The following is a 12,049-nucleotide window of genomic DNA, read 5'->3' as shown; positions in this document are numbered from 1 at the left end:
CTGATCGTTATTCTGAGTTGCTAAAAATCCTGCTGCTTCTCTATTGCCCAGGCAGCTCGAGGTTGTTGTCCCACCCCCTCCCTGGGATCCAGCAACAGGCAGTTCCTCCCTCTTCCCCTGGGGCCCCAGGCTAGGCTGCCCCTTAGCCCTTGTAACAGGGGGGCCACCCCCCCCGACTCCGCTGCTGCGGGCTGCATTATCTATCTCCCCATCCGCGCTGGGAGTAGTGGTTGTAAGGCACCCTCCCCCGTCCCCCTTCGCGCGGCCGCTGGGAGGGAGGGGGAGGCACTGGGGAGAAGGGTGGGGTGGGGGATTGGGTGTGAGATATGGGGTCGGGGCGGGAAGTGGGGGGAAGAAGGGATAGTGGGAAGGAGGAATGCAATGCCGTCCGCCATCAGGGCTGACCGCATGGTGCGAACTCCCGAGGGTCTCATCCACGTGGCTAGAGCTCCGAGAGGAAAAAATTGCATCTTGCTGAGGGAAAACAGGTGGGAGAGGAGGGTATAAGGACGATGGGTGGGTTTGAGGAGCATAATCCAATATGCAATCAGGGAATCCCTGCTTCTCGGGACCAGGGTATTGCTGAGAGGTTTTGCATGGCTGTCTGCTGTTTTCTGCTTCTAACAGCTTCTTGCGTACTTGTAAGAATATTGGAATAAATGAAGAAATTTTGTTTTCCCCATTTTCAACTTTTAAAGTTATTAATTTTCCCACATCATCCCAAAATGAAACAGAATTTATATCTTGTAGAGTACTGTCTGGAATCTCAGCTGACAGCCAGGAAATAAATTTGATTAAGAGCTTATTTGGAAATTTTAGATCTGTTGTAATGTTTTTAAGTTGTTTAAAAGCACTCTTTTGATTTCTCGATAAACGTATGCCCATGTTTCTGATGTTTTAAAAGCAAACTGTTCGAAAAATCTTAACTCCTGACGTGAAAAACCAAAGACGCCGCTGCGTCCCACTCGCTCCCGAGGTATCAGGGGCAAGGCGGGCTGGTCGCGGCTCGGGGCGGCCGTCTCTGGCCGCTTTTCCCGACTGCGGGGACACGGGCAGGGGGGTGTCCCGGTGCCGGCTTCTGTCCCGGGGCCCTCCCGTAGCTAGCCCACCCCAAAAACGCGCGGTTCTCCCCAGTACACAGAACTCAGCCGTTCCGCAGAGAAAAAAATCTCAAACCGCGTTACGCAACACACTCCGGCGCAGGGTCCTAAAGCCCTCTCACTATTAAACTGTGATAAACGCCAATCACTTGTTTTAAAATTTTAAAAGTTTAATAGTAAATAAGATGGTTATAAAAATAGAATTAGAGTAAAAAAATTGAACAGTTTTAGAGTTAGGACAATACAAGACAATAAAAACAAAGTTACAGGCGTCTGGGTGCCTCTCCCGAGCCACAAGCTCTGAAGAAGGACCCCTGTTAACAAAGGATTATCTCTTAAAAGCAATCGCCTGTTGAATATTCATACAATTCATATATAATGCATAAATTCCATTCTAACTAAGAATTGTCTCTGGTTAGTATCACTTTTTTCCTTTAATCTCTATGGCGTCCACCAGGCTGAGAGAAGCAGGAGGAGCTGGTCTCTTCTGATAAGAAAGTAGTAAATTCTTTCTTCTTTGAAAGATTTACATTTTCTTGTGGTTGGTACATAAAAACTACATTTTAACTACAAAACTACATTTACCATACTATCAAAATATTAATACCACATTAACAATTAGCACAACATAACACATATAGTAAATATCTTGCGTAGAGCCATATAATATGCACTTTTCACATAAACTCTAGAGATCTTCTAGCGAACCCCGCAGCACGTGTTGCAACGTCAGGGTTTTCTGTCTAAGGTCGATTCACTTTTGTAGTAAAAGCGAACTCCCGACCTTGTCCTGCCACCCCGAGCTGCTCGAAAACAGCCGATAGGGGCCAGCTAGTTGTGCCTTCCAAAGAGATTATTAACCCCTTAAATAGGGAGTCCCTCTTCATGCGTGGGCTTATTAATATTTCATAACAAACCGACGTTGGGGGCCAACTGAAAATATACTTCCCTCTAGCCACCCCCCGGCTCTCGCTAGCTCAGTTATTCAGGGGGTTTAGGGAAATATATTTCAGAGAGACAGAATAGAGATTTCAAAAGAGTGGCTCTCACCCCCAGCTTCCGTCCAAGCTTTATTCTCGATGTGATGTTCCAGGAGGCCGAGGAGAGAGAGAGAGAACCAGGAAGAAACAGGGGTATATCTAGTTTTGGGCCAAGGAAAGATATTGGCCCTGAGCCAATAGGGTCAGGAGTAGGTATGATAGGGAAAAAGGGTTGAACTACATAGCACAGGTTTCAGGGGGACTCTGAGGGGGAAAACCATTCCTCAGAGGAACACAACAGGTTACAGGTGTGGGATGAACCATACATTGGGGGTGAGACAGAACATTCCATTTGACCTCTGGGTCTGGCTGCATGTGACCTTCAGCTGGTCACATAACTGTTTTCCCAGACATCCAGTAGCTAGGACATCTCAAACATCAAAACTTACTTTCAATTCTATCTCACAGGTTTCACATTCTCAGAATCTAAGCAATCATATTTATAGGGCTTTCTGGCTTCATCTTCCCCAACAGTGGGGGATTGTTTGTACCCTTGGGAAAGCCTAGTAGAAGTCCTCCGGGGTTTTTACAGGTCCATACTTTCTCCTGTAATTAATGAGATCTGCTGCAAGCTGACTCCCAGTCCAAACTTTACGATCACCGGCAGATGAATCAGGTTGAGAAGCTGGCAGCTGAGAGGGGGTTGAATATGGAGTAAACCCAGGATCAGTAGATCCAGTTTGGTTGCTTGGGTTTCCAAGGAATCTATCCAGCCTTTCTACGAGACCTAAAGCCATCATGTTTTTTTGTGAAGAAATTGCTGTAGGTTTAAGTGATTCTGGAAGCCCCCGAATTAAAGGGGTCATCAGTTCAGGCTGCACAGATAATTGCTTTGGTGATTCATAGCCAGAAATTAATTTTCTTTCATGTATCATTTCCAAGCAGGCAGCTTTGTGAATGTTTTCTAGCAGTTGATCAGGGCCACCGATTATAGCCAAAGGATCACCCCTTTCCAAGGGGCTAAGCCCCCCTGCCCAATAAGGTACAAACTGAGTCAGAGATCACGGAATATGTTTATTTCCTGTTGTTAAGAAAACTCCATGTCCCCGATATCCACTGGCCTCATGTTCAGTTAATTTAATTTGATCTCCACCAGTGAGGGACACTCGGAGGACATATTTCGTCTCCGATTCTTGTGGGAAGCGCCCATATTCCTTTTTTAGCTTAGCCAATTCATTAGCACTGTATGGTATATGTTTGGTTGTGATATGTGGTTCGAAATCATCATTAATATAATTATATTCTGTTTTAACCAAGGGTCTCAAGTGAGGACAGCAGATTTCCCCACAGTTTTTGACTGCTTCAAGTTCCTTATGGGGATAGATTTGTTTAGTGTGAGGAGTTTCCTTCTCCTCTGTTTCTATAGAGGAATCAACATTATAGGAGTTTTTAAGACGTTCCCCTCTAAGGGCAGCTCTCAGTGCATAGATCTCATTCCTTTCTTCATTTAATTGTTTTTGCAAAATTTCAACTAGGTTTTGAAGGGAGTCTATTATAGCTTTTTCCTCACTTCTTTGCTTAAAGCAACTTTCTACAGCTGCTGAAAGACAAGCTCCCAAAACTGAGCAGAGGATAGTTTTGTTTTTGCCCAGTTTAAATTTTGTTTCATGTTGTAAAGAACATACTCTATCAATAACATTTTCCAAATTAAACCAATTGCATTGTGCCCACTCTTCCCCTCCCGGAGAAGGCTTGGCATTGTGTTTAGCAAGTAACGCATAAAATACAGCTTTGTTTTTTGCACTAGGGTTTACGGTCATTTTATGAAGGGATCAAAAAACCATGACAGGGAGGTAAGACTTAGTTACACACACACACAGCTTTTGCTGTGTCTCCCTTCGCTTCCCTGGGTGGGTGAAGAGACAAAATCTGCCTGGGAGGCCCTGCTTAGTTTCTTCAGGTTGTCCCTTCCTTCCCAGACAGTCCAGAGACACACAAACACAAAAACAGTTTCCCCTTTTTGCACTAAGAGATCTTTTGTGAAATTCTGAAGACAGAACCCTCAATTGAGTATGGGGGTGCTTATCATCTAGGCGTGTGCAGTTTGTGGGAAATTCGAGTCGCCCCCCTTGCTTTCTAGCTCTGTTCAACCCTTTCGGGAATGACAGGCTAGGTGCGGCTGGAGGGAAACGTCCTTCCCCTATTACAGACTACACACAACCCTGCATACCCCTCCGTCTCTCAGAATCCTGTCCATGACGCCAATTTAATGTCACGATCCGCTCGTACAAGCGGGGGTCGTGATGGTTTGTTTGCCAACCTCAGAGTGCAAAACACAACACAGAGGGGATTTCAGCATTAAAACAAATGCACCTTTTATTGACTGACCATAGCAAATGCGATAGAGGGATTAAGAGTGAGAGAAAAAGATAGAGAAAGAGAGAGAGGAAAGGGGGGATATAGCTACCAGATGTGGAGACGAAGTCCTCGTGGTCTGGTCAATGGGTCCGCCTGTCACGTTGGGGAGAGTCTCTCTCTCCCTGGTTAACTCAGGGGTTTTTATTATAGTCCTCAATCACGGGGGGAACAGGTAAATCTATTGAAGCCACCGAGGGGGAACAGGTAGTCCATGTTCTCAGCAGTAAATGAGGGCCATTGTCTTCTTGGTCCAACAAGCACGCCTGCAGGCAAACATCTCGCTTCAGTTAAGTCAGCCCACACCCCCCCATACTAGGGTTGTAGTGGCCTCATGTCTCAGTCCTTGAAAGGGGCTTCGTATAGAGGTCTCAATCTCAGTAATTGGGAGGGGGCTTTGATCTCCGTCTGTCACGGTGTTTGTGAAGCAGATGAGGGATTTTCCATGGGGGACCACCAAAGTTACCCCAGAAAGTCCACTTGGCCAAGAGGTGGGGAAATTCATAGGCTATTGTCGTGGAGCCGAGAGCGTGAAGCAGGTCAGGTACAGAATTGCCATTACACTGCTCAAAGCCAGTGTACCATGGTGTGGTGACACAGGAAAATGCATCTGCAGACGATTGGCAAGCATCCACCTCGAGCAGGCCAGAACTGCAGTGGGGTCCTCGGGGTCCTCGCGATGACAATTGTGAGGCAAATGAGGGGAATTTCAGACCGACTCTTACAACCTGTTAGGCACTTCAACCAAAATCATCGGTTGAAGTTTGAGGAAAAACCACTGGTCCTGGTGAAGGACCCTGAGACTTGGAAGGTCCAGGAGCCTTTTGATTTGGTCACTTGGGGGTGAGGATATGCTTGCATATCCACCCCCACAGGTTTGAAATGGGTTCCACAAAAATGGGTCAAACCCTGTATTCCACCCAGGGAAAAGAAGGCCCTGAATGCAGCCCGACTGATACCTTCCCGACCCGATGATGTGGTGATTGCTTCTTCTAGGTGATGATGCAAAGCAAGTGGGAAACCCAAACCCCATGTTATCCCTAACTCAGTCTTAAGCAGATTGTTTTGATAAGTTTTAAACAGTATTTTTACTTACCTGTGTATGTTATTTTTCGATTTCCTTTAAGGGCATCCTCCCAACCCCCAAGATGAGGCCAGAACTCTTGTGTTTTCTGTTGCTTCTGACTCAGTCAGTAGTGCAGGGACATGAGTGTGAGGATTCTCAAGGGATGCGCTGTTCCAATCTCTCCAGCAAAATCCAGAGCATCCACAATTCCATCCAAGAAACGAAGGGCATGATGGAGGAGATTAAGCAAGGAGCAGAAGACTGGCTGGAGAACATCTTTAAAGACTGTAGATATTGCTTTGCTGCAGACTCCAGGACGGTGTGGATGAATGTAGACAAGAGATCTCTGAAGTTGGGTTTTAGAAGATGCGGTTTATTGTAAAGGATGTGAGGCCTTGCTTTGAGTTGCCAGGCGCAACTCGTGGCAAGGTCTAGGGAGTGGGGGAAGGGAGAGGTATGGAGAGGGGGAAGGGAGAGGAAATTCGGAGAGGAAATTCCAAGAGGAAACTCCTTGGGGAAAAGTGCCAGGCAAAAGAGGATGAGGGGTAAGAGGGGAAAGAGACCAACCCACTCTCGCAGCCCCCTGATAAGGGGGCTTCAAGGTGGGCTGGAACAAGACTTGGGCCAATGGGGTTACAGATACCTGATACTTCAGGGGAGGGTTACAGGTGTGGGATGAACCATACATTGGGGGTGAGACAGAACATTCCATTTGACCTTCGGCTGGCCATATAACTGTTTTCCCAGACATCTAGTAGCTAGGACATCTCAAACATCAAAACTTGCTTTCAATTCTATCTCACAGGTTTCACATTCTCAGAATCTAAACAGTCATATTTATAGGGCTTTCTGGCTTCATCCTCCCCAACAAAAGACCAAAGGTTGCCAGGGGGAATGTGATAATTTGTAAAGGATGTTTTGCTGGCTGTTCTTTGTTGCATTGTGTTCTATGTTATTTATTTTCATATTGTATTTTATGTTATTTATTCTCGTTATAATGGTTTGTTCCGTACCTTCCTTTTCTCCTGAAGAAATGTTGTGTTCCAAGGTTTGTCCCTACCCCTCTTCCCTGTCAATCCTCCCATATTCCTCCCAGTCCCCTCCTTCGAGCCCTGCCTGTCATTTGATTGTTCCTCCCAGCTTCTAGAAAGCTCAGATAAGGGCATCGAGTGATAGGGCACTGGTTTCTTTAAATGTCCCTCCAACCCTTTTCCACTCCCACCTTGTCTTTCATTGGACACTGGTTTGGCCCCTCCCTTAGTCCTTCCCCTGCATTTAAGCCCAGGTCTCCTTGCCTGGGGCAGCTCTGCTGGGGTTGTGTCCCTGAGGCTCAGCTGTCCCGTCTGGGACTAAATAAAGACCTTGGACTTTGCCCTCCAGCTGAGTCAGACTCCTTCCTCCGCCATTGGCATGGTCCCCTCCCGTGACAAGGGGAAATTCCCCTTAGCCTCCCCTCTGGTTCCCAGGATCTGGAAGAGTGTCCCCCGCATGACCGCGGTGTCGGGCTAGCTCAGGTGGATGGAGACGCTGCTCTGTAAGGGACACTGTGTCAGTTCTTGCTATAATTTTAATTTACATAGCTTTTAGGTCTCTAAAAGGAGTCATAACTAAAAAAACGGCCCCTTCCAACGTTACCATGGCTGCTGTCGAAATATGGTGGAAGAGACCAGAGACAGCAGTTTAAGGAGTTAGTCTCCTTCCTCCGTTCAAAATTAAACAGAACAGGAGGAGATGTGCTGGTGGGTTTTGATAAGTTATTGTTAAGTTATTGTTAAGTTATTGTTATTATCCCAATGGTTTGTTCCTGTTGCCCCCTTGGATGGTTTGGTTCTACCTCAAGTTTTCCCCTCCCTTGCCAATCTGTCATTCACCCCTAGACACACCTGCTGCTTTATTCACCTGATGTCAATCTTCCCAAACCACTGCCCTTATTTCTCTGTCCATCCTAAGCCCCGCCTGGGTTTTCCCCTTTTACACAACACCCCGTTGGTGCACGTGACCCTTTCCACTCCCCTTATGTTGTGGTTTCAGGTAGATTTTGGGAGAAACCCTCCCCTGGGGCCCCCCTCCCCCAACCAGTTCGGGAAAAGACTTCCTCAGAGAGAAGTGGAAAAAACCTGTTTATTAAACAGGCAAAGCACTCCCAGCACAATACCTGATGACAAGAGCTTTGTGCCGCTTACGGAGGGATAACAAACTTAAAGAAAGTCTCCTCTTGAAGATACTCACTGTGCTCCGCTGCTCCGTCTCCGCTGGCGCCAGGAGAAAAGGAGATGTGCAGGGCTGGTCTTGGTGGGGTGGGTCCCCTGTGGAGGCCCCCTGGTGCTTCCCCCAGGTCCTTAGTCCGGAGAGGTTGGAACAGTTCTGAGGAGAGGGCAAAAAAGAAAAAAAGGAAGGAAAAAAAAAAGAGGAAAAAAAAAAAAAAAAAGGCAAAAAGCTTCAGCTATTCTACAGCGTCTAACTACGCTAGCACTAAACTAACTAACTGCCGGGGAAAAAAACAACAGAGCTTCTTTCGTCTTGCAGTGTTCCAACTCCCCCGCTTCAAGGTCACTCCGAGGAGCAGAGTTTTCCTAGGGAAAATCAAACAGCGCTTCCCCTCCCCTTTGCACCCAATAGACGATTGGGGGATACACAGTCACCCTAGGACATTTTCCACCCCTTATCCCCATATCGTCGACTTACGGACAGAACCAACATATATTCCACATTGTGTATTTATCCACATAAAACTTCCATCCGTTCTCCCCACAAAAAAAAAGAATACAAGCAATACCCATCATGCTCCTGTCACGTTCCACACTGAGCCACTGAATCCAGGCCCCAGGCTGCAGGGCAGAAGGATTCCTCTCTCACTGACTCATACCTTCAACACTTGCTCATATTTTCAACACTTAACACATACCCTCTCACTTACACATTTCCTTCTGTTTCATTCTGCATGGTTTAATGTACAGACAATGACAATAGCATCCAGCAGACAGTGATGTTTACAAATGATCCTCACCCAACAATCAGATCTCCCTGAGGTACACATCGTGTTGTTCCATCTTTCTGCATTATCCACCATGTGCAACCTGGTCCCTGAGCAAAGACAACCCCACGAATGGGTTTGTCTGAACTTGAGGCATACTTGATCCACACTGTCTTCCCTAACAGACCTCTGGCATGCACCACTGGGACTTTATCTCCATCTATTGTATGCAGCGGCTCAGCCTGGGCGGGGCCTGCTCAGTTGGTGGAGCCTCGGGTGTTGACCAACCAGGTGGCCTTTGCCAAATGCTGCTCCTAATTCTTGAAAGATCCCCCACCCAATGCTTTCAACTGGGTTTTTAACAATGCATTGTGCCTCTCCACTTTGCCTGCAGCGGGTGCATGGTAGGGAATATTGTACACCCACTCAATGCCATGTTCCCTAGCCCAGGTGTTAATAAGGCTGTTCTTGAAATGAGTCCCGTTGTCTAACTCAATTCTCTCGGGGGTACCATGCCTCCACAGGACTTGCTTCTCTAGGCCCAGGATGGTGTTTCGGGAGTTAGCATGGGGCACAGGGTAGGTCTCCAGACACCCCGTGGTGGCTTCCACCATTGTGAGCACGTAGCGCTTACTGTGACGTGTCTGGGGTAGGGTAGTATAATCAATCTGCCAGGCTTCTCCATACTTATATTTAGACCACCGTCCACCATACCATAGGGGCTTCACCTGCTTGGCCTGCTTGATGGCAGTACATGTCTCACAGTCATGGATAACCTGAGAAATACTGTCCATGGTTAGATCCACCCCTCGGTCTCGGGCCCACTTATAGGTGGCATCTCTGCCCTGATGGCCTGAGGCATCATGGGCCCATCGAGCTAAAAACAACTCTCCCTTTTGTTCCCAATCTAAATCAATCTTTGACACTTCTATTTCTGCTGCCCGATCTACCTGCTCGTTGTTTCGATGTTCCTCATTAGCTCTACTCTTGGGGATGTGGGCATCTACGTGGTGGACTTTCACAGGTAGTCTCCCTACCCTGGTAGCAATGTCTTTCCACTCCTCAGCAGCCCAAATTCGTTTCCCTCCACACTGCCAATTAACCTCTTTCCACCTCTTCAGCCATCCCCACAGAGCATTGGCTACCATCCATGAATCGGTATAGAGGTAGAGCCTCTGCCACCCCTCTCTTTCAGCAATATCCAAGGCCAATTGAACAGCCTTGAGTTCTGCAAGTTGACTTGATCCACTCTCTCCTTCAGTGGCCTCATCGACCTGTCGTGTGGGGCTCCACACAGCTGCTTTCCACTTCCAGTTCATCCCTACAATACGACAGGAACCGTCAGTGAAAAGGGCATAATGCATCTCTTCTGCTGGCAATTGGTTGCATGGTGGAGCTTCTTCAGCCCGTGTCACTTGCTCTTGTTCTTCATCTGTGAGACCAAAATTTTCACCCTCAGGCCAATTGGTCATTATTTCCAAAATCCCAGGGTGATTCAGTTTACCCATACGGGCACGCTGCGTAATAAGAGCAATCCACTTGCTCCATGTGGCATCAGTGGCATGATGGGTGGAGGGAACCTCCCCTTTGAACATCCACCCTAGCACAGGCAGTCGGGGTGCCAGGAGGAGTTGCGCCTCTGTGCCAATCACCTCCGAGGCGGCTTGAACTCCTTCATAGGCTGCTAAGATTTCCTTCTCAGTTGGGGTGTAATTGGCTTCAGACCCTCTGTAACTTCGACTCCAAAATCCTAGTGGCCAGCCTTGAGTCTCCCCAGGCACCTTCTGCCAAAGGCTCCAGGACAGGCCATGGCTCCTGGCTGCAGAGTAGAGCACATTCTTCACATCTGGTCCCATCCTCACTGGGCCAAGGGCCACTGCATGAGTGATCTCCTGCTTGATCTGGGCAAAGGCTTGTTGCTGCTCAGGGCCCCAGTAGAAATTGTTCTTTTTCCGGGTGACCAGGTGAAGAGGGCTCACAATCTGACTATACTCGGCAATATGCATCCTCCAGAAACCTATAGCACCTAGGAAAGCTTGTGTCTCCTTCTTATTCGTTGGTGGAGACATTGCTGTAATCTTGTTGATGTCCTCAGTGGGAATCTGCCGCCGTCCATCTTGCCACTTTACTCCCAGGAACTGGATCTCACAAGCTGGTCCCTTAACTTTGCTCTTCTTGATAGCAAAACCAGCTTCCAGGAGGATCTGGATGATTTCCTTTCCCTTCTCAAACACTTCTGCTGCTGTGTTCCCCCACACAATGATGTCATCAATATACTGTAGATGTTCTGGAGCCTCACCCTTTTCTAGTGCAGTCTGGATCAGTCCATGGCAGATGGTGGGGCTGTGCTTCCACCCCTGGGGCAGTCGGTTCCAGGTGTACTGCATTCCCCTCCATGTGAAGGCAAACTGAGGCCTGCATTCTGCTGCCAAAGGAATGGAGAAAAATGCATTGGCAATGTCAATTGTGGCATACCATTTTGCTGCCTTGGACTCCAGCTCGTACTGGAGTTCCAACATGTCTGGCACAGCAGTGCTCAGTGGTGGTGTCACCTCATTCAATGCATGGTCGTCCACAGTCAATCTCCATTCTCCTTCAGATTTACGCACAGGACAAATGGGGCTGTTGAAGGGTGAGTGGGTTTTACTAACCACCCCTTGGCTCTACAGCTCTTGAATCATCTTATGGATGGGAATCACAGCATCTCGAGTTGTTCTATACTGTCAGCGGTGCACTATAGAAGTGGCAATTGGTACCCGTTGCTCTTGTACTTTCAGGAGTCCTACTGCAGATGGATTCTCAGACAGTCCAGGCAAGGTGTTCAATTGCCGGATGCCCTCTGTCACTACAGCCGCTATCCCGAATGCCCACCTGAGTCCTTTCAGGTCTTTGAAATACCCACTTCAGAGGTAATCTATGCCCAAAATGCATGGGGCCTCTGGCCCAGTCACAATAGGGTGTTTCTTCCACTCCTTTCCAGTTAGGCTCACATCTGCTTCCACCAAAGTAAAATCTTGTGATCCCTCTGTCACGCCAGCAATAGAGACAGATTCTGCCCCTACATGTCTTGATGGCATTAATGTGCACTGCGCACCAGTATTGATCAAGGCCTCATAGTCTTGTGGTTCAGATGTGCCAGGCCAACGAATCCACACAGTCCAAAATACACGGTTTTCCCTAGCCTCTACCTGGCTAGAGGCAGGGCCCCTCTAAGCCTGGTTATCCTTCTTTCCTTGAGCATATGTCTTAGAGGTTCCTTCAAGGGGGTCGGACATGTCATCATCGTCATACCTGGCAGTTCGGCTACGGGCAACTGGAGCCACTTCCCTTTTGGTGGAACTCCCTCTTTGAGTCTTGACTTCCTTCAATTCATGCACCCATTGTGCCAGGGCAGCCGTAGATTTTCCATCCCATCTGTTCATATTTTCTCCGCAATCCCACAGGAAGAACCACAGCTCAGCACGTGGAGTGTACCCTCTCTCCCTAGCCAGGGAGCGTCTATGTTGGGTACCAG

At 47.9% G+C, this 12,049-nt stretch overlaps 1 long non-coding RNA gene across 1 annotated transcript in view; it reads right to left on the bottom strand.

Annotated features, from left to right (window-relative positions):
- Positions 1-1,248: 1,248 nt before the first annotated feature.
- Positions 1,249-12,049, bottom strand: part of LOC120764899 (uncharacterized) — a 68,356-nt gene continuing 57,555 nt past the window's right edge. Inside the window, exons 2-4 of the long non-coding RNA XR_005704322.2 lie at positions 7,791-7,925; positions 5,592-5,907; positions 1,249-4,761 (exon numbers count right to left, since the gene is read on the bottom strand). This is a non-coding gene — a long non-coding RNA (uncharacterized LOC120764899). The remainder of the gene's footprint in view (positions 4,762-5,591; positions 5,908-7,790; positions 7,926-12,049) is intronic.

This window comes from Hirundo rustica, chromosome W (genome assembly GCF_015227805.2).
Source record: "Hirundo rustica isolate bHirRus1 chromosome W, bHirRus1.pri.v3, whole genome shotgun sequence".
Lineage (NCBI taxonomy): Eukaryota > Metazoa > Chordata > Aves > Passeriformes > Hirundinidae > Hirundo > Hirundo rustica.
Note: the sequence above shows the minus strand (reverse complement) of the source record. Positions and strands in the feature narration are given on the sequence as shown.